The sequence below is a fragment of the Maniola hyperantus genome, chromosome 2 (genome assembly GCF_902806685.2).
Source record: "Maniola hyperantus chromosome 2, iAphHyp1.2, whole genome shotgun sequence".
NCBI lineage: Eukaryota > Metazoa > Arthropoda > Insecta > Lepidoptera > Nymphalidae > Maniola > Maniola hyperantus.
Window position 1 is genome coordinate 16,109,827 of NC_048537.1, and position 21,400 is coordinate 16,131,226.

Sequence of the window (21,400 nt, forward strand, 5' to 3'; positions counted from 1 at the left end):
CATCGACTCGTCTGATGTCGTCCGTCAACCTAGTAGGGGGTCTTCCAACTATGCGTCATCCGGTGCAAGGTCACCATTCCAGCACCTTGAGACCACAACGTCTATCGGTTTTACGATCTATGTGCCCTGCCCATTGCCACTTTAGCTTCGCAACCCGTTGAGCTATGTCGGTTATTCTAGTTCTCCTACGGATCTCCTCATTTCTGATTCGATCACGTAGAGAAACTCCAAGCATAGCTCTCTCCATTGCCCGCTGAGTGACTCGCTTTTTTATGAGGCCCATAAAAAAGCGAGTCACTCAGTGACTCGCTAGTGACCATCTAGTGAGTAATAAGTACCTAGAGAGTTGAAATTTTCACAGAATATGTATATTTTTCTATTGCCGCCATTGTTATAGCGGCAGAAAAAATAGAAATATAAAAATTTCAAAATGGCCGCCAGATCCAGGTCAGATTTTTTGAAGTCCTTGATAATAAATGCTTGCATAATTCAAAGATAGCTATAAACTATTATTAGGTCAATTTATGTTGTTGCGAACTACAAATACAGTTTACAAACAATAATGTCCCTATTTACGACATCGTTTTTGTTGTCTGTAGATGGCCGGGTGACCTCACCAACTCGTTAAACTTTACGTCTGTGTACGATGCTGTTAAAGTTAAAACGACTGAATTTTATTAATTTTTTAAATAGTTTCCTGTGACAGTTAAATTTAGAACTGGCTGAATTCCGTCAGAGTGAACCAGTTCAGTAGGGTGCACAGGGTTTCAAGCCAGGATAGGCATTTGTTAGCTAGGCACTTATGACATCATGTCATAGTAAAAAATAAGCATAGCCCGGGTAAGGCTATGATATGAATCAGGGCCCAGGGGTGATACGGATATTAGCATCCGCATCCGCAAATGCGGAAAATCCGCATCCGCATTAATTAATGCGGAGCTTTTGCGGATGCGGATTCATATTTGCAACAAGTAACGCGATGCAAAGGAAGTAGTAGGTACAGAACGCTCAGTGCGCGAGTCTGACTCGCACTTGGCCGGTTTTTTTATATTGTGAAATAGGCTACTCCGAGCATAATATCTCTCCCGGTCATGAAGGAAAATAGTGAAGAAGGCTCATAAAGCTTTGTTGCGCTAAAAGAAAATGTAGTTGGATAAAGTTATGAAAAGTTTATTTAAAACAGCTGTCTCTTTTATTTAATAAAAAAAGCGACATGTAAAGAAAACTGAGTGTAAAGATTTAAAAGTTTCAAACCATTATAACAGAAGCGGTCTAGACGATGTTATTGAGTTGCGCAACTCGCCAGCACTTCAGTTTTTATTTCCTAGGTACTCAATTTTAAACGTCGGACATCTTGGAAATCTTTTATGACTCTCCACAATACAGTAGAATGAAATGGGAGCTTCAGAGAACTACTGTAGTCATTGACTTATATATTACTTCGTATGGACAGGGCTATTGAACAAACAAAATGGCACCGATTCAGTGGTACTTTAGCACTGCAATGCAATCTCAGTGACGTCTGGATTTCAAACGGGTCGTTCATTAGTATCTAAGAGGTGGCGCTGATTTATTTGGTTCATACATAAATGCCTACCCCAGCTTGAATACCTGTGCACGCCACTGGACTCTATAGTAGAATGAAATGGTAGACTTCAGAGAACTACTGTAGTTATTACTACAGTAGTTCTCTGAAGGTTTAGTGGGTATTCCGGTCGCCTCTCGGCCGGTGAGACCCACATACGAAGCCTCCAGTTGGTTGGCTGGCTGGTTAGCTGGCTGACTTCCAGGAGGGGGGGATGCGTAAATGCATTTGTAGTTTCAAATTTACACAGGATAAAAAAATTGTAAAAACACTGGGCAGGGAGCGCGCGAGGGTCCCTTCTCTTAAAAGCCATTAGATTATAACAGAATGAGTCTAGACACTGTTATTGGTTACCGCAGCTCGCCAGCACTTTGTTCCTCTATTTCCTACTAATTTGTGCCCGCCATTTTGAAAGCCGCTTAGACAATATATGGGATCATCATTTTAAAGTACTTAGGGGTAGTTAGATATACTTAGCTGTTGTTTATATTGTATCTGACTACTCTATTTTCACTACACTTTTTAAACTAACCTAAGGGGATTTCAAGTGCATTCATCATCACAATAATATTGTCTCTTCTCTACATAGTACAAAACAAAGTCACTTCCCGCCGTCTGTCCCTATGTACGCTTAGATCTTTTAAACCACGCAACAGATTTTAATGCGGTTTTCATCAATAGATAGAGTGATTCAAATGGAAGGTTCATATGTATAGTTTAATATTGTTTTGTGCTAATTTGTTCAAATAATATGACGATAATTATTTAAGATGTCGCAAGAAATCAAGCCGACTGCGAACTTTCGTCGAAAATACTGTCTTACTCTTTTGAAAAATAACAAAATAAGTATCAATTGCACCCGTGCGAAGCCGGGGAGGGTCGCATATTATAAATGTGCAATGATGTCTGTTTGTCTGTCTGTCTATCCATCTATATGTCTTCCGTCTGTAACCTTTTCGCAGTCCGACGAAGTTAACAAAGCTATGGCTTGCCGACGAACAAAAACTATTTTTCACTCCGGAAAAATCGAAGATTTCCCACGGGATTAAATAAATCAAAATTCACGTAGGTGAAATCGTGAGCATCAACTATGTAGTTAAGTACTATCATAGTCAAGATCATAGTAGATAATACCTACCTATCATGAGTGCTAAAATGAAAGAAAAATAAATCAAAAGAAAAACGAATTACAATAAGGAATTTATTTTGAACAACAAAAAAGAAATAACAAGCTCCTCGTCTGACAATTGAAATTATTTTATTTCTAAAAAAATCTGCCCTGTTTTGAATTTCTTTCACAACATAAACCTTACAAAGTTTCGACAATAGGTACTTAGAGCTTCGTGTTTCTGTAATGAAAAGAGGAGAATTAAAAATATGTAATTTTTCATGACATAGTATAACTCAGTACATCGCTTGTAAAGAAAAGTTGTTGTTTAAATGTCTTATTTCTGAACCTAAGAATCTTTATAAATTCCATTACCTACAATTTATTCCTACTTACCTACTTATGTATTTCTAAAATTATATTTGGCTACGCAAAAGGCAAGCTGTGATAGCCTAGTGGTTAGGACGTCCGCCTTCTAATCGGAGGTCGGGGGTTCGATCCCGGGCACGCACAAGTAATTAACTATTACTTGCTTTTACGGTGAAGGAAAACATCGTGAGGAAACCTGCATGCCTGAGAGTTCTCCATAATGTTCTCACACACGTGAAGTGTACCAATCCGCATATGGCTAGCGTGTTAGACTATGGCCAAAATCCTTCTCACTCTAAGAGGAGACCCGTGCTCTGTAGTGAGCCGGCACGCGATGGGTTGATCATGATGATAATGATGATGATGATGAAGCAAAAGTCCAAATCGTGTAAAATTAAGTAGTTATGAATAACAACTTGTTTTTACTTTTTTATTTTTTTAATGAAAATATTACAATAAAACTTGTTTTTACATTTATCAGTTTATTAGGTTAAGAAGATAGATAGACACTTTCGAATTTATAATAATTAATAAGTATCGGTATGGATGTTGCTATAAGAACTGAAAAATGCCTGAAAAACATTGATAATTAAAAAATATAGCACCACCGCGACAGCTGTTAGCTGCCGTGACCAGGATTCGAACCTGGGTTACTACGGCCACAACGTAGGGTCCTAACCACTAGACGATCACGGCTGTCGGAGCTTATAACAGTCAGTTAAAATTTTCGAACCCTTTCCAACAAGATATTAATCTTATAAATTGTAATGTTTATTAAATTACAGAGAGCTGCGTTATTGAAGGTGACATTTGAATTTGGTTGGTTAATAAAGCTTTAAACAGAAAAGCGACTTTTTGTAAGTAAATTAATATTATAACAAATATAGTACGCGATAGGTTGAAATGGCAATAGTGGAGGGAACGCCCCGCACACCCGCACAGTCCCCACGCTAACCTGGTGCGGGCGAGCGCGGGTGACGATGGATGTGTGCGAGACGTCCCTCCCGCCACATACCCCGATTGTCATCTCAACCTGTCGCGAACTATATTTATTACCGATTTTCCCAAGTTCATCTTAGTTGGTAAAAATAAATTAAAAATAAAGTAAATATATTTATTATTCAATTAAACTTTTACAAGTATTTTTGAATCGTCAGACGCATCTACCACTGGTTTGAAATGCCTTTGTGTGCGTGGGTATGTCGTACCCAATGGTTACAGTCACACTTCTGGTAAGAAACATGTGAGAAAGATCATTCTTCTATTTTTTTACGAACACCAGTATACAACTTCAAATATTGGCATGAAACTCTAAAATTGTTGGCGATCACAATAGGTCGAAGTGATACAGGGAATTCAAGGACCTGCACTCTGCGCAGCTCCAAAGAGAAAAGAAAAAGGATGGCTACTGGGTAGTAATGTGTGTATTGTCTCTACAATATTTTTACGACACAATTGTCTTATCGTCTGACGCCTGAGATAAGCCTTACTGTAAGTAATTGGAGCACTTTCTCCTAACCGTGCGGATTACGCGCAGCAGACAAGATTCTGTCCCGGTATCTACCTAAGTACCAATACGACGACTCAACCAGCCTTGAGGTAACGCGCTGATGAGATACAAAAAAAAATTGCCTAGAGGTCCCTCAGTGGTCCTCAAAGACAGAAAAAGAATCGTTACGATGCAGTCAATAGAAAATTACCCATAATGTCTTCCAAATTCTTCATAATCTTCTCAAATGTGTGTGAAGTCTGCCAATTCACACCTGGCCAGGTTGTTAGCTTATGGCCAAACCCTTTTCATTCTGAGAGGAGACCTGTGCTCCATAGTGAGCCGGTGATGGGTTGATCATGATGATGATGATGGTGATTTTATCGTGTATTCGAATTGATCACTTGATGAATTACCCATTTAGGTGACCCGTGGCGGGTCTCGTTCTATGGAACGATCACGCCACTCTACGGTCTTAGTAATTGAGTAGATCTACAATGTAACAAGTGTTGCTAAAGTGCTCGTAAAATTGATTGCTGACTTGTAATTGCTTGTGATTTTCAAAATGATCAATTGATCAATTTACGCAGCAGAAGAGCTGACTTGTAACTGCTTGTGATTTTATCGTATTGATCACCTGATCAGTTGACGTAGCAGAAGCGGCTGTTGCTCGCGGCGGGTCTCGTTCTGTGGAACGATCACGCCACTCTACGGTCTCAGAAATTGAGATCTACAATGTCGCAAGTGTTGCTAAAGTGCTCGTAAAATTGATTTCTAACTTGTAATTGCTTGTGATTATATCGTATATTCAAATTGATCACTTGATCAATTTACGCAGCAGAAGCGGCTGTTGCTCGCGGCCCGTGGCGGGTCTCGTTCTATGGAACGATCACGCCACTCTATGGCCTTAGTAATTGAGATCTACAATGTCGCAAGTGTTGCTAAAGCGCTCGTAAAATTTGATCGCTGACTTGTAACTGCTTGTGATTTATTGAAGTGCGATATTGAGGTTTAAACCCGAAATGTTTAAACAGAGGTTTAGGTATCACTAATGCGAAAATTAGTTTGTTTGTTGGTTCGTCCTTCAATCACGTCGCAACGGAGTAACGGATCGACATGTTTTTTGTACGGGTATAGACCTGGAGAATGACATAGGCTACTTTTTATCCCGGAAAGTCAAAGAGTTTCCACGGGATTTTCAAAAACCTAAATCGACGCGGACGATGTCGCAGGCATCAGCTTGTACTTATCCGATAATATGTATAGACTATAGATATATAAAATTCAAAGTCCTGACTGACTGACTGACTGACTTATATAATATCAATGCACAGCCTAAACCACTGGTCCTAGAGACATGAAATTTGGAGGGTGTGTTCTTTCTGTGATAAAAAGCTCAAACATTTTGGAAAACTTTTACCTTACCTTTACTTAAAATATCTACTCCGAAAGGGTAGAACGGACGTTGAAATGACATGGTCAAAAAGTACATTCCATGTACACAACATAGTAAATATTTAGTAAATATTAAAAATAGAAAGATGAATTACTACGTAGTTTTTAAGCTCTCTGAATTTGTCAGTTTTTATTTCAAAATAATAAGGAATACAAGATGAATTCCTCTACTACCGCCATACTGTACCATAGATACATCTTTGTAAAATAACGGACGTTCCTCACCATGCGTATTACTTATGTAGATACATTATTTGGATGACAAATGCTTTTATTAGGAACATTTTATTCATATCGAAACTGTCTTTATTGATATTTTTTGAATTCAATAAATGAAAAAAAAAACAATGTATTACAAATACCAATATTACCTACATGAGTATTATATTTTAAGTCCATTCCCACATTCTGCAAAATAATACATAAAACGGAACGCGTTTTACGTGTTTGACAATGTGTGTATCGTCTATGTCAAACGTCAATGTTTATGGTAGGCTGTTTTGTTTTTTTTTTTTCGTACTTCGTTGTAGGTGGTACCTACTGTGTTTGTGTTTTTGCGATTATCTTCTAATATTTTTGACCCCTGCTTATCTCTACGGACTGATACCTTCTACCACTCGATTATCTTGCTATTAACACTGGACATTATTCGCATTCCGTTTCGAATTTGTTTTGTGGAGATCATTATGGGGTGTATAAACTGCGGAGTACTCTTACACGTTTACGTCTAGTCCGTTGTAGACAAGTTCTGTGAGTTTTTTATTTATACCAATTTAATGTCCCTGTAATCACGAATTTATAACACCAAAAGTCATTGGTGTACACTAAGTTACTAACGCCCATACAAAAGTTGGCCATGTCCTTTGTTATCTTACCTTTAAATTATCTACTCCGAAAGGGTAGAATTATAGTACGTAAGGTATAGCTGATGAAAGCGTACAAACAAGGGGTTATGTAAGGCAGTTTACATAACACGAACATAATATTAGGGAAGCCAATATGTGAACATCTGCGTTGTATGTTGTAAACATGGGAAATACATTATACCTAGTCCATGTGCTTTTAGAATAGGTAAGCAACCCGAACACGAAGATTTGATAAGTTAATTCGCTATTCACTATAGAAGCTGGGATAAAAAGTAGCCTATATCCTTCCCTGGGATGCAAGCTATATCTGTACCAAATTTCGTCAAAATCGGTTGAACGCCGTGTACGAATTATAGACTAGACCCGCCCCGACTTTGCTTCGGTTAAGGATTTCTGAAGATCTTTTCTTAGAGGAGTCTAGTAACTAGTTTATAGCAAACCCTTAACCAAGAATGGTTACCTAACTATTCTTGGTAAGTACTTGTGATCATAAGAAAGCTTGGGAATGATTTGCTTTAACAGCTGTGGTATGAGTTCTAATAAGTTTTAAGTCATAATATTGTGATAATAAAAAGAATACCCGGCTCATAATAGAATTGGATAAGATTTTAGGCTGAATTTAAAAGTCCTTAAAAGTATTTCAAAACTCTATAAGTAGTTGGTTTTCCAGGCAATTTCTCTCAAACATCCATATATAATATAATAGCTGTATCTAATATCTGCCTAATTTGTAACAAAATATACATTATAGCCATTAAGCGCTCTAAAGTAGGTCGTTTTAAATACATTTCATAAATATTAAAAGCGCTTTGAGAAGGTTTAAAGAGTGAACATTATGGTCTCCGAAGCCACTTCTACTAACGAGATGTCGTAATAATGGCTCTACACTACTCAAAATAATTCACTCAGTATCTACCTACGAATCTATCAGTAGTCAGTACCCTTATTATAAATGCGAAAGTGTGTTTGTTTGTTGGTTTGTTGGTTTGTCCTTCAATCACGTCGCAACGGTGCAACGGATTGACGTGATTTTTTGCATGGATATAGATAAAGACCCGGCGAGTGGCATAGGTTTTTATCCCGTAAAATAAAAGAGTTCCCACGGGATTTTAAGAAAACCTAATTCTACGCGGACGAAGTCGCGGGCGTCAGCTAGTACTTATATGTACTATAAAGTGTAACTGGACAATTTCTGTACCTACATTAAATATATTTAGAGCCTCGATAGCTCAAAGGTTAAAGGAGCGGACTGAAATCCGAAAGGTCGCCGCGCCGGTTCAAGCCCCACACATTGCACTATTGTCGTAGTTACTCCTAGCACAAGCTTTACGCTTAGTAGAGGGGAAAGGGGAATATTAGTCAACACGATAAACTTGGCTAATATTCTTAAAACAAAACAAAAATTTAGAAAATTTTAATCGGAGGAAAAATTATTATCTACCTATCGATATAGACCTCAAAACAATTTTTTTGGAACTTTTGTCAGTCTGTCTGTACGCGCAACTACTGAACGGGGACCCACCCGCGTTCGCCCGCACCGGCTTAGCGCGGGGGCTGTGCGGATGTGCGGGGTGTTCCCTCCCTGGTTGCCATTTCAACCTGTCGCGTACTAAACCTACTCCTGTTGAAATTAATTCAAATAAGTTAGTAATATACCGATAGGTAGGTACCCGTATGTAGAAATTTTATATGTGAACAAACCAAATTATTTAATATTTTTCCTTTTTTCTCGCTCTTCAATTTGACCTTCAGTAACTTAATTTACGAGGGATCGGGAATCCCATAAGGCTGTTACAGTTAATTTTATTTACAATCTTACATTTTTGTGAATAGCTATGGTATAAACATAAGAGAAATATGTAGTTGTCGGTTTTCTGGGAAAATTTAATAGTTTCGTGAAAGCTTAATGTTTTATTCAGTCTTCCACTATTCTTACTTTAGACACAGAATATTATATTAGACATAGCTACCATACATACTTCGGTGGTGGGAGGCTTCGGCCGTGGCTAGTTACCACCCTACCGGCAAAGCCGTGGCGCCAAGCGATTTAGCGTTCCGGTACGATGCCGTGTAGAAACCAAAGGGGTATGGGTTTAATAAAAACTGCCATACCCCTTCCAGGTTAGCCCGCTATCATTTTAGACTGCATCATCACTTACCACCAGGTGAGATTGCAGTCAAGGGCTAACTTGTATCTGAATAAAAAATAAAAAAAAAGTCTTCCACTATTCTTACTTTAGACACAGAATATTATATTAGACATAGCTACCATACATACTTCGTGAAGTTATATCTAAGTACTCTTAGCGTAAGCCGTGTTAGCCTAATGGCTACGACGTCCGCCTCCTAATCGGGAGGTCAAGGGTTCGATCCCGGGCACGCACCCCTAGCTTTTCGGAGTTATGTGCGTTTAAGAAATTAAATATCTCCCGGTGAAAAAAATATGGTGAGGAAACCGGCATGCCTGAGAGTTCTCCATAATTTTCTCAAAGGTGTGTGAAGTCTGCCAATCCGCATTTGGTCAGCGTGGTGGACTATAGCCAAAGCCAAACCTTTCTAATACTGAGAGGAGACCCGTACTTTGTAGTGAGCCGATAATGGGTTGATCATTATGCTGACGATGATGACATAAAATTGTTTCAGCAGGTATTTGATTTACGAAAAAAGTTTAACATTTTCAACTGAAATTGCAACCAAACTTTGTGCAAGAGTTTACGAACAATTACATCGAGCCAAACGGCCACACAAAGGGGAATTTTATAATGAAAACAAGCATTCTAGAGGAACTCGTGGATGCTAATAAAAATGTACGGTAGAGTTTGTTTCAAAATTAGTATTTTACGAAAACATTAACACAAGAAACTGCTTTGCAGTTTGTTGAGATATGAACTTTAATGGGTACCATGGGTACCTAATTGATTTAAACTTTAAAGATCCCTTAAAATTATGAAAAACAAAATAACTTCTGCAATTTTTGTCGCTAGTGGACCCTTCGCTTAAGTAATATTCTGTGTGCCTATGATTCTTTATCACGAGAGGTTATAGCAATGGGACAATCTAGCATTAGCAATCTATTATTTTACCTACTCCTCTTCCGAAAATATCCTTATTTTATCGCCACTGTACGCACGACATATTTTACGATCATACTTTCCAACCATAAAAATCCATCAACGTCGCCTGAAAATTTACCACGCAGCGATATAAATGTTCGACTAGATACGGCGCTTAGTAACAACATGTTCCAATCACAATCCGCTTCAGACGCAGTCCGTTTGATAAGTTAGAACAGACTATACGTAGGTAGTAAAGCTACCCATTACAAAATCTGTATATATAAAATTCAAAATCCTGACTGACTGACTGATATATCAACACGCACAGCCTAAACCGTTGGTCCTAGAGACATGAAACTTGAAGGGTATGTTCTTTGTAGGTATCTGCTAAGAAAGGATTTCTGATAATATTTTTTAAATACCTTGCCACGAAATGCTGGAATGACATCCCCCCACCCTTCCGTAACGTTGGCTCCAAATTTGCGTTCAAAAGATTATACCGTGCTCACCTACTAAATATTCAAAAGTCGGTAAGCTAGTTTGTGGCAGTCCAAACAACAACATCACCCCTAAATTAACCCCTAGATTAATCTATAATAGCAGTAACATAAAAATAAAGAACACAATTTTGACCTATTTTTATTATTTTATTTTATTTTAAGTACAAATAAATAATGATGCTACTAACCAGGACTTCCCTCGTTTGGGCTCGAACAGAAAACCAGCGTTGTGGTTACATCGTGTAACCACAACATTCAGCTGAGTTCGGGCCTTTTCGTTGGCACGACACATTTTAGATAATAGGTACCTATTAGATTTTAAGGAATGTTTTTTTTTGTAAATATTTGTGTTTGTGTTTATCATGTGTCGGATCAACTAATAAACTTCTATTCTATTCTATTCTATTCTATTCTAAAATTTTATCCCTAAAGGGGTAAAACAGAAAGTAATGTACATCGGCCTTTAGAATGATATTTCGGCTTTGTAGAGCGTTGTATCTGTCACTCATACCTCTATCACGTTTTGTCGGCCTCAACGACAGAGACAATGCTCTACAAATCCGCTATCTCATTCTAAAAGTTGATGTACATTATTTTCTGCTACGTAATATATACAATGCGGGCGATGGAGAGAGCTTTGCTTGGAATTTCTTTACGTGATCAATTAATCAGAAATGAGGAGTTCCGTTGGAGAACTAGAGTAACCGACATAGCTCAACGGGTTGCGAAGCTGAAGTGGCAATGGACAGGGCACATAATTCGTAAAACCGATAGACGTTGGGGTCTTAAGGTGCTGGAATCGCGACCTCGCACCGAAAGACGCAGTGTTGGAAGACCCCCACTAGGTGGACAGACGACATCACACGAATCGCAGGGAGCCGCTGGATTCAGGCGGCGCAAGACCGTGGCGCGTGGAAGTCCCTCCAAGAGACTTATGTCCAGCAGTGGACGTCTATCGGTTTATGATGACTATGAAGCGCTGCCGCATCTAGTGGAATGGAACATATACCATTGTTACCACGCGGTTTGAAATATACGGATTTTTTCCACACGGACGCACCCCTTAAATTAAATTAACTTCGTAATCCAGATTCCAGAGTAATAATATGTGGCCGCCGTATTTTAAAAATTAAATTAACGTTCTACAGTCTGTGAATTCATTAAATACGTTTCCACATATTTTAACTAAGCCAGTACCCGTAGTACAAGATTTTACGTCTCACCAAACGAAACCAAATTCGAGAGTCGAAATACTTCCGCGTTACAGTAAAATGGACCTAAACAGCCTTGAATTGAAGTCAAATATTCAATGCCACTGATTTTAATTTCGCAACGTTTCCGCTTGGAGCGCTGGCTGTAGAAGTGTAGACAAACTTGAGCTTTAAAACAAGGCAATTAAGATCCAGTTTACTGTAACGCGGAAGTATTTCGACTCTCGAATTTGGTTTGGTTTGGTGAGACGTAAAATCTTGTACTACGGGTACAGAACATAAACGAGAATTATATTTAAAATATTATAAATGGAAGGGGTATGGCAATTTTTATTAAACCCATGCCCATTTGGTTTCTACGCGGCATCGTACCGGAACGCAAATCGCTTGGCGGCACGGCTTTGCCGTTAGGGTGGTAACTAGCCACAGCCGAAGCTTCCCACCAGAAATTATAAAATTCCAAATCCCTGCCAGGAATCGAACCCGGGACCTCCCACTAATAAGACCACAGCGCTTACCACTGCGCCAGGGAGGTCGTCAAACATCATATTGAACTTATGATGACGTGTATGGTCGTCAAACACTATCTGCGGTTGACTGGAGATTGCTCAGATATTACTAACATGATTGGATGTCCAAAATGGATTTGATCCTAAGTGATTAAGTTTTCCAATGAACTTGCCGACATCCCAGAAGTAGCCAAAGTAAACTAGGTGCTATAAGACCTACCTACCTGCAGATTTTCATGATTGTAGGTCAACGGGAAGTACCCTATTGAAAGACACGACAGACAGACAGACAGACAGACAACGAAGTGATCTTATAAGGTTTCCTTTTTGCTTTTGAGGTACGAAACCCTAAAAATACGAAAACTAGATAACTAGATCAAGGTTTTATAAAATTCTCATGAGAACTCTGCTATTCCGGTATAAAAAGTAATATTACCCCCCCGGGGATGCAAGCTATCTCTGTACCTACCTAATAGATGGTGCCCACGAGTTCGTTTACGTGTTTTAGGGATTTTTTAAATCCCGTGCGAACTCTTTGGTTTTACGAGATAAAAACCGGTCAAGTGCGAGTCAGGCTCGCTCAATGAGGGTTCCGTACTACAGTCGTATTTTTTCAACATTTTGCACGATAATTCAAAAACTATGATGCATAAAAATAAATAAAAATCTGTTTTAGAATGTACAGGTGAAGACCTTTCATATGATACCCACTTGATTTAGTTATCTCACTTCGAAAGTTGAAAATACTAATTAATAGTTCATGACCACAATTTAATTTTTTTTTGTGTGATCTAACCCTAAGTTCACGGTTTTCAGATTTTTCCCCAAATGTCAGCTATAAGGTGTACCTACCTGCCAAATAACATGATTCTAGGTCAACGGGAAGTACCCTGTTTCTTGACAGACAGACAGACAGACAGACAACCAAGTGATCCTATAAGGGTTCCGTTTTTCCTTTTGAGGTACGGAACCCTAAAAACCGGCCAAGTGCTGTCTGTGCAATGCAAAGGCACACTCTACTCGTGTGGCACAGGTAAAGCCATTTCATATGATACCCCACTTGGTAAAGTAATCTTACATTATAAGTTGAAAATTCTAATTATTTGTTCAAAACACTTTTTAATTATTTTTTTTGGTGATGTGACCACACATTCACGGTTTTTAGATTTTTCCCCTAATGTCTGAAAATCTAACAGCCAGATAATCGATACTTAGTATTTTTAAGAAGTTTGCTGAGGATACCTTATCCTGAAAATTTCAGCTTTCTAGTGTCATCCAGACCGAAGCTATGACTTCGAATGTTGAAAATTTTTACAAAAAAAATAAAAACCGACTTCGATACACAAACACTAAAAATTGAAAAATAATTTAATTTATTACCGAATATATTATGTATACAAGAGTTAATATAGTTCCATAATAATACTTTTGGTGCCGGTGCCAATTAGCTTTAGCTGCGCGAATCGTCTAGACTTCATATTTTTATGAGACTCCACAATGGCACCTCATTGGCACCGACCCCAAAAAAATATTATTATGGAACTATATTAACTCTTGTATACATAATATATTCGGTAATAATTAAATTATTTTTCAATTTTTAGTGTTTGTGTATCGAAGTCGGTTTTTATTTTTTTTGTAAAAAAAATTTATTTCACAATTTTTAGTGGCCCCATGGAATTATGCTATGACTGGTTAAAAATCTACTGTTTACTAAGCCATTACACTGATCGCGAGCAATTTACTCTTATCCGTTGAGGAGTTCCAGTATCTATCTTCGAAGATGTTCATCAGATCTTCACCAAATTTAAATGGGACCAACTTTGAAGTATACCCTTTCAAACAAAAAAAGAATTTTCAAAATCGGTCCAGGCGTCTTGGAGTTATCGGGGAACATACATAAAAAAAAAAAAGATTCCGACGAATTGAGAACCTCCTCCTTTTTTTGAAGTCGGTTAAAAATACGACGAAACGCTTCCAAAAAAGTATTTCTGGAAGCTTTTCGTCGTATTTTCGAACCGTCCCCCGTCCCTAACCGTCCCCGTTTCGAACGATAGTGCCCCGTCCTTTAGTTTGGTTCGTCAGTGGCCAACAGTTTTCTCACTCGTATTACTTGTACTAGGTATATATAACGATAGATAGGCGTAGATAAGGCGTAGTTGATTCGTTCAAACCAATTGTCGAATTAAGAACGCGTCCTCCACTTTACTAGGTCGGTAAAAATAATAATACACGAAGTATAAAGTCAACATTTTCTTGTAAAATATTGGCTCCTTCGTAAACCAAGTTATCAGCGGCGAAGACGTGACAACAAATGAAAATTATAATAATACTTTCATGGAAGCTAAGAAAATTTTCTTTTCTGTCAATATTTTATGAAGGGAAGAAAGTTGCGTATATTTTAATCAAATTGTGTATGAAGACCTCCCTCATTTTCTGCGTCGTATTCGTCATTGCTGAGAGTCGTGATCCTTCCCATTAATCACATAATAGTAGCGGTTTCCTTGCGCCAGTAATGTAGTGAATTTCCAGGAGCGTCCGCACACGACTCGACAATTTTTGAAATTTTGAAAATATAAGAATAAAACACGCTTTACCTTCGTCATCTCTTACCAAGTAGATATCATAAAAGAGTGTTTATGTTACGTAACATTAAAACAAGGGGTAGCAATGAGTTTCCGATTTAATTTCACAACTGTACAGTTTGCAAATAGTCACGCGTAAAGTTCTGCAGTTTCCCTGGCGAACTATTAAACTTTCTTAAACTAGGTAGCTCCACGTAGACACTAGACATTAATGTTTATAGTTTATAACTACATAGGTACCTAGTTGGAATAAAAATCAAACTTTATTACTTACGTTTGGTTTCTGTGATTTTTAGTGTTTTGTTTGTTACTGCGAAACAAGTAATTTATTTTATTTATTTACTAGGTGATGCCCGCGACTTCGTCTGCGTGGATTTAGGTTTTTTTATAAATTCGCGTCTCCACAGGTGGAGACGCTTTGCTTTTCTGGGATAAAAAATTGCCTATGTTAATTTCCGGGACGCAAGCTACCTCTATACCAAATTCCACGTCAATCGGTTAAACGGATAGGCTTTCGAGAATCCCGAGGGAACTCTTTTATTTTCCGGGATAAAAGTAGTCTATGTCCATCCCCGGGATGTAAGCTAACTCTGTACCAAATTTCATCAAAATCGATAAAACTGTTGGGCCGTCATAACCTAGTAGACAGACAGACAGACAGACACACTTTCATATTTATAATATTAGTGTCGTTTTTTGTTTAGAAATCTTTATTGCACACACATATACAGGAAAACAATACAGATACAGAAAAACTATACAAAGGGTGCAAGGGCAGCCATATTGCTAAAGCAAACTAAAATTTAAAAAGTTTTCGAAAAAACCCCCGACTGGGGTTTGCACTGCATCTTTTTCAGCCCGCACATTAAAGCGCATGAAATCCGCCATTTTGATTTTTAAGAGTTTTAATTCTTGCATCAGCAAGACGAATTTAATAACGTATCATTTATCGAAATCAGTTGAGCCGTTGAGTAGTTACGAACGACATTATTTGAAATTTAAGGCGCAGAGTTAAATTATATCCTGGAGACAGGAGGAATTTTTAACCCGGTTTATGGGATACCAAGTTAAAAAACATAAATCCACACGGACGAAGTTGCGAATGCATCCTCTAGTTACTAGAGGTTGCTAGTATATTATAATTTATATTCCATTATTTTTCTTTTGTGAATATTGTATTATACACAAATGCCATCGAAAACAATTTGGTAGAAAAATAAACTTCATAAATTTTCAGACAGACGAACGCTGCAGGCAATTAACTTTCAATACTATTTCACCGCGTGTTACATAAAAAAGCAAAAAAGGAAAACAAATAAAAAGAGACGAATTGGGTGTTATCGTCTGTCAAATGTCTTTAAGTATCAATATGGTGGCTCAATCCGCCTGGGGAAGCCTAAGTCTCACTTGAGTGTGGAAGCCTCCAGCCTCATTTTTTTAATTACATATTAGTTAACTTACGGCTACTTACTAAGACATTTAAAAAAAATGCTTAGTTCTGAAAACATAACTTACTAAATGTAGTCGCCATTTATAAGTTAACACAACATTTACAAAAATATGTGAAAAAATAAAAATACATTACATCAATAAGATTACAGATAAGACTCAAGACTTCCAATATACAAAGATCTTTTCCCGAAACCTATACAATCAGAGAGCTGTTGTGGTTAAAGAGTTTTTCACAATCTCATTGAGTTATAGGTACTCCATTCCTAAGTGTTATCACGGGAACTCCTAGTGTCCGCGACATACATCATGCTATTCCAGGACTTTGGTTGGCTCTGTAGATTAACAAGTTCCAATGAAACTTAGTAAAAGGACATTGAAAAGTATCCCAGTATCATCAATCAAGCGGGAGGTTTATTTCCACCGCGATCAACAGTAATTCGAGCACGAATACCTCCTATTAGATTTCCACCGATCAAAGATGTAGGGTGGCCATTTGAGACGACGCGCGACGCTCCTGGCTAGACGAAAAAGTTGAAGATCGCTTGATCGCTTGCGTGATTTTTATAATCTTTTTTATTCAAGTAAACTTTCACAAGTGCTTTCGAATCGTCGGATGCATCTACCACTGGTTCGGAATGCCTTTCCTACCGAGAAGAACCAGCAAGAAACTCGGCGGTTGCTCTTTTCAAATATTTGATATACAAGATTATGCCATGTATAAAAAAGTATTTGCAGTTCTGTGCATTGCTGGAACGAGCTGCAGGTCAAATCCACGCTATTTTATCATTTTGATAATCTTCAATTATTTGTGTAATATGCTTTTTTCAGGAGCATATTTTTAATAGATTTTTAAACTTGTGCAAAGGTAAGTCCAAAATAGTTCTCATAGTTAGATTAGTTAGAATGACAGCTACAATGTCACAATCGCAATCCCCGTCCAATTTGTTTTTTTTTAAAAAAAGAACATTAGCCATGTTAAATGACTAATATTCCCCTTTTTCCTCTCCAACTAAGCGTGAAGCTTGTGCTAGGAGTAGGTACGACAATAGTGCAACGGGCGGGGTTTGAACCGTCGACCTTTCGGTTTTCAGTCCACTCCTTTACCAGTTGAGCTATTGAGGCTCTTATTAATTTGTGATAACAACACTTGAAGGGATAAGATATCATTTCATAAGCCCTTATTTTAAAGGTGAACCCTCTATGGGTGAACCGTACTTTTGACATGACAGTTGACCGATAGAGTTAAAAGGGCGCGTAAGTCATTTTGATAGCGTTGTTATTTGTCAAAAATTGTATTACCTTTTTTGACAATAACCAACGTCGCTAAGTAACTTATCGCCATATTACGGATAAATTGATTTTATTTAATGACTAGCTGATGCCCGCGACTTCGTCCGCGTGGATTTAAATTTTTCAAAATCCCTCGGGAACTCTTTGATTTTCCGGGATAAAAGTAGCCTATGTGTTAATCCAGGATATAATCAATCTCTCCAAATTTCATCCAAATCCGTTCAACCGTTATTGCGTGATTGAGTAACAAACATCCAACGTCCAAACACCCACACTTTCACATTTATAATATTATTAGGATTAGAATTAGGATCATATTATCATAATATCGCTGTTATTGATTATTATTATTATTAATTTTGGCTGTTAGTTTAGTACCATATTTTGTCATTACATTAAAATATAAAACTAGAAATGGGTGGACTTTTCCCTTCTGGATGCCAAAAGAAATGGTTACTTTATATCCCAACAAAGTACTTTATGTCACTGTTAATACACTTTATGTGCCTCTCCTACTGAACACAGATCACGTTCGTGGCATTTATCTTGTTTTTAAAGACCCATGAGTATAGTACGAAGTAGATCCATCTAAATTCTAAGTATTCTATAATGCGCTTTTAAATTAAAATTTGATTTATTTATTTTTAGGGTTCCGTACCTCAAAAGGAAAAACGGAACCCTTATAGGATCACTTTGTTGTCTGCCTGTCTGTCTGTCGGTCTGTCAAGAAACCTATACAGGGTACTTCCCGTTGACCTAGAATCATGAAATTTGGCAGGTAGGTAGGTCTTATAGCAGACATTCGGGAAAAAATCTGAAAACCGTGAACTTGTGGTTATATCATTGTGGTCATTACAACAAAGTGATCCTATAAGGGTTCTGTTTTTCCTTTTGAGGTACGGAACCACAAAAAGTGTTATTTCTTATACGATGGTACGGAACCCTTTGTGTGCGAGTCTGACTCGCACATGACCAATTTTTATTTGCTAATAAAGTGATTTAATTTTACTTATTTTTTTAATTGAAGAGACTGCGGGGCATTCATGTCTCTACTATATTATTATTATAACTAGCGACCCGCCCCGGCTTCGCATGGGTTTCAATGTAGATACTTATGTAGTGTCACTTACTCACTTCCATACTATTCCCATACCATACCATATTATAAATGCGGCCACCGCCGCCGCCTCCGTCCCGTATTGTTGCGCGTAATATTTGTTAATTTTCGATGGAAGCTTGATTTCTTCCGACATGTTGTTCAAATATCGTCATTATTCAACAAATTAACACAAACCAATATTAAATTATACTTACAAACCTTCCTCTTGAATCACTCTATCTATTGGTGAAAACCGCATTAAAATCCGTTGCGTAGTTTAAAAGATGTACGCGTTCATAAATACAGACTGCGGGAAGCGACTTTATTTTATACTATGTAGAGATACTGCCCTGGCGAACTTCCGCCTAACGATTCAAATTTTTTAAATTTTTCTCTCCGTAAGAACCATCCTCGTACTTCAAGAATTAGCGAAATCGGTTCAGCTGTTCTCGAGATTTGAGCAACACACTGTGATTCATTTTTATATTATAGAAGATACTCACATTTCTAGCTAAATAAGCATATGGACAATGGGCATAGGTAGATAGGTATATGTATAATATTATATTGCTATCAGCGAAGCAACAGCTAATCTAGCTGTGAATGTCAGCGGTATGGTAATCGCCAATCAGTCAAGCTTGCGGCGAAGATAATGTCCGTGTTGATTGGATCACGGACTGGAGACTAATTATTAAATAATCTAAATCCGTTGCCTTGATTAGCACCATAACCTCGAGGCACCATAATCTAAAGGAAGATCCCTTTCGGTTTGCTGTGAACGAAAATTCCAATGCTTTACAGTAAAAGCTCCAAAAACTGCACATTAACAAATATTGGGGACGATTCTCTTGTACACAATGTAGACAATTGTTAGTTTAGAAACTAAACTAAAATGACACGTCTAAATCTATTACTATCCCTGTCATAATACTGCTTGCGGAAAAGGATAGCACTAGATTTAGACCTGTTAATTTAGTTTAGTTTAGAGAATGTGTACAAGAGAATCAGCCCCAATGTCAAAGTATGTATAGGTACTTACTTACTTCACTAATCATATTATTATCACTACCCAAGTTATAAGTGTTTGTTTGTTTGTTAGTTTGTCCTTCAACCAAGTCGCAATGGAGCAACGGATACACGTGATTTTTTGCATGGGTATAGTTTAAGACTACTTCTTATCCCGGAAAATAAAAGAGTTCGCACGGAATTTTTAAGACTGTGGCGGTTGCCACAATAGAAACTAGATGGCGCTGTTCAATCGATGACATAGTCCCGAACAAATGTACCGCCGACAGTACTCGCAATAACAGAGTGTTCTGCAATCTGGACTATATATAGAAGTTTCAAGATACAACCGTCGGCCCAGCTGGCGCTACCGAGCACAATCAACCGCTCGGTGGGAGATCTCCCCTTTGGTACGGTCGAGCCTGCACACCGCTCCCGTACATTGGTGACCCCGACGTGATCAAGAATGGTCGCACACCTCAACAACCGACGAAATCAAGAATGGTCGCACACTACAACAGCCGACGTCATCGAAGATCAACCGCACACCGCCGCACTCCGCACTGCGCACTCAACGTGATCAAGGGTGATCGCATACACCGCAACACCTTTGGATCACACACCGCAAGCCGACGTCTCCTCCAACTCCAAGTCTACAAGCAGCAACAGCAAGCACATCGAGGCCTGTAAGACGGATGTAGCCACAGCTTCGGGGCACAATGGCTCTGCACTACATCACCAGCTACAAGCGTCCTGGTCTACCGCTTCTCTGGATGGTTAGCAGCCATTGCCCTTCACACGCCTTCACGCTACAACGCCACCTCTCTTCACTGCTTCACACTACGCGTTCGTCTCGGAGGGGAGTGATGTGGCGGTTGCCACAATAGAAACTAGATGGCGCTGTTCAATCGATGACACAGTCCCGAACAAATGTACCGCCGACAGTACTCGCAATAACAGAGTGTTCTGCAATCTGGACTATATATAGAAGTTTCAAGATACAACCGTCGGCCCAGCTGGCGCTACCGAGCACAACCAACCGCTCGGTGGGAGATCTCCCCTTTGGTACGGTCGAGCCTGCACACCGCTCCCGTACAAGACCTAAATCCACTAGACCAGAAAAATAAAACACCTTGTTGTATCGCGGAAAACCAGTGAAAATAATTTATACAAGATCTTAAACATAGTGACCATAGTTTACATATACTAGTGGCGCCCCCTGAGCAAGTTTTTTATATTTCTGGTCAGGCTATACTTGAACCAAAGAATTTGGAAGTACTACTGACTTGAACTAGTTTTGAAATGGTGTACTGAAAACAAACGACCTCCTTGGGCGTGCGGCACGCTTATTTTAAAGTAAATAAAGCTTAGTTTACACGAAAGCTTCTGAGCGCCTCGGCTTCACTTGTAATAAAATTAGTCTATGGCTTCACTCCACTCTGTCGGTGGTGTGCGTTGCGCCTCAAGCAATCTTTTCATTATAATAATGAGGTAGAATTTTTTTCATAGAAAATCCAATTAGTGCGCCTATGTAACTTGAAATCCATTAATTAAATAAAAGAAAAAGAAAATGTTCTAAACAAGATCCGTGGTTATAAACTAGTAAAGTATAAAAAACCGGCCAAGTGCGAGTCAGGCTCGCGCAATGAGGGTTCCGCACTACAGTCGTATTTTTTCGACATTTTGCAGGATAATTCAAAAACTATGATACATAAAAATAAATAAAAATCTGTTTTAGAATGTATACCAACCTGTAGACCTTTCATATGCAGTGGCGTGCACAGGGTTTGAAGCCAGGGTAGGCATTAGTTAGGTAGGAAC

The 21,400-nt window shown here is 38.4% G+C and overlaps 1 protein-coding gene and 1 non-coding gene across 5 annotated transcripts in view; both read right to left on the reverse strand.

Moving 5' to 3' along the window:
* The window catches only part of LOC117994381 (galanin receptor type 3), an 89,304-nt gene that overhangs the window by 6,060 nt on the left and 61,844 nt on the right, over positions 1-21,400 (reverse strand). Inside the window, exon 1 of one of the 4 annotated variants that reach the window (XM_069507587.1) lies at positions 1,255-1,687. The exons of 2 other annotated variants lie outside the window; for them this stretch is intronic. The gene's annotated coding sequence lies outside the window, so the exon portion shown is untranslated. Of the gene's footprint in view, positions 1-554; positions 609-1,254; positions 1,688-21,400 lie in introns of those variants that run through there. One more of the 4 variants, XM_069507596.1, reaches the window with a different exon arrangement.
* Positions 3,687-3,758, reverse strand: TRNAH-GUG (transfer RNA histidin (anticodon GUG)). The gene has a single exon. It is a non-coding gene; the product is annotated as a tRNA-His (tRNA).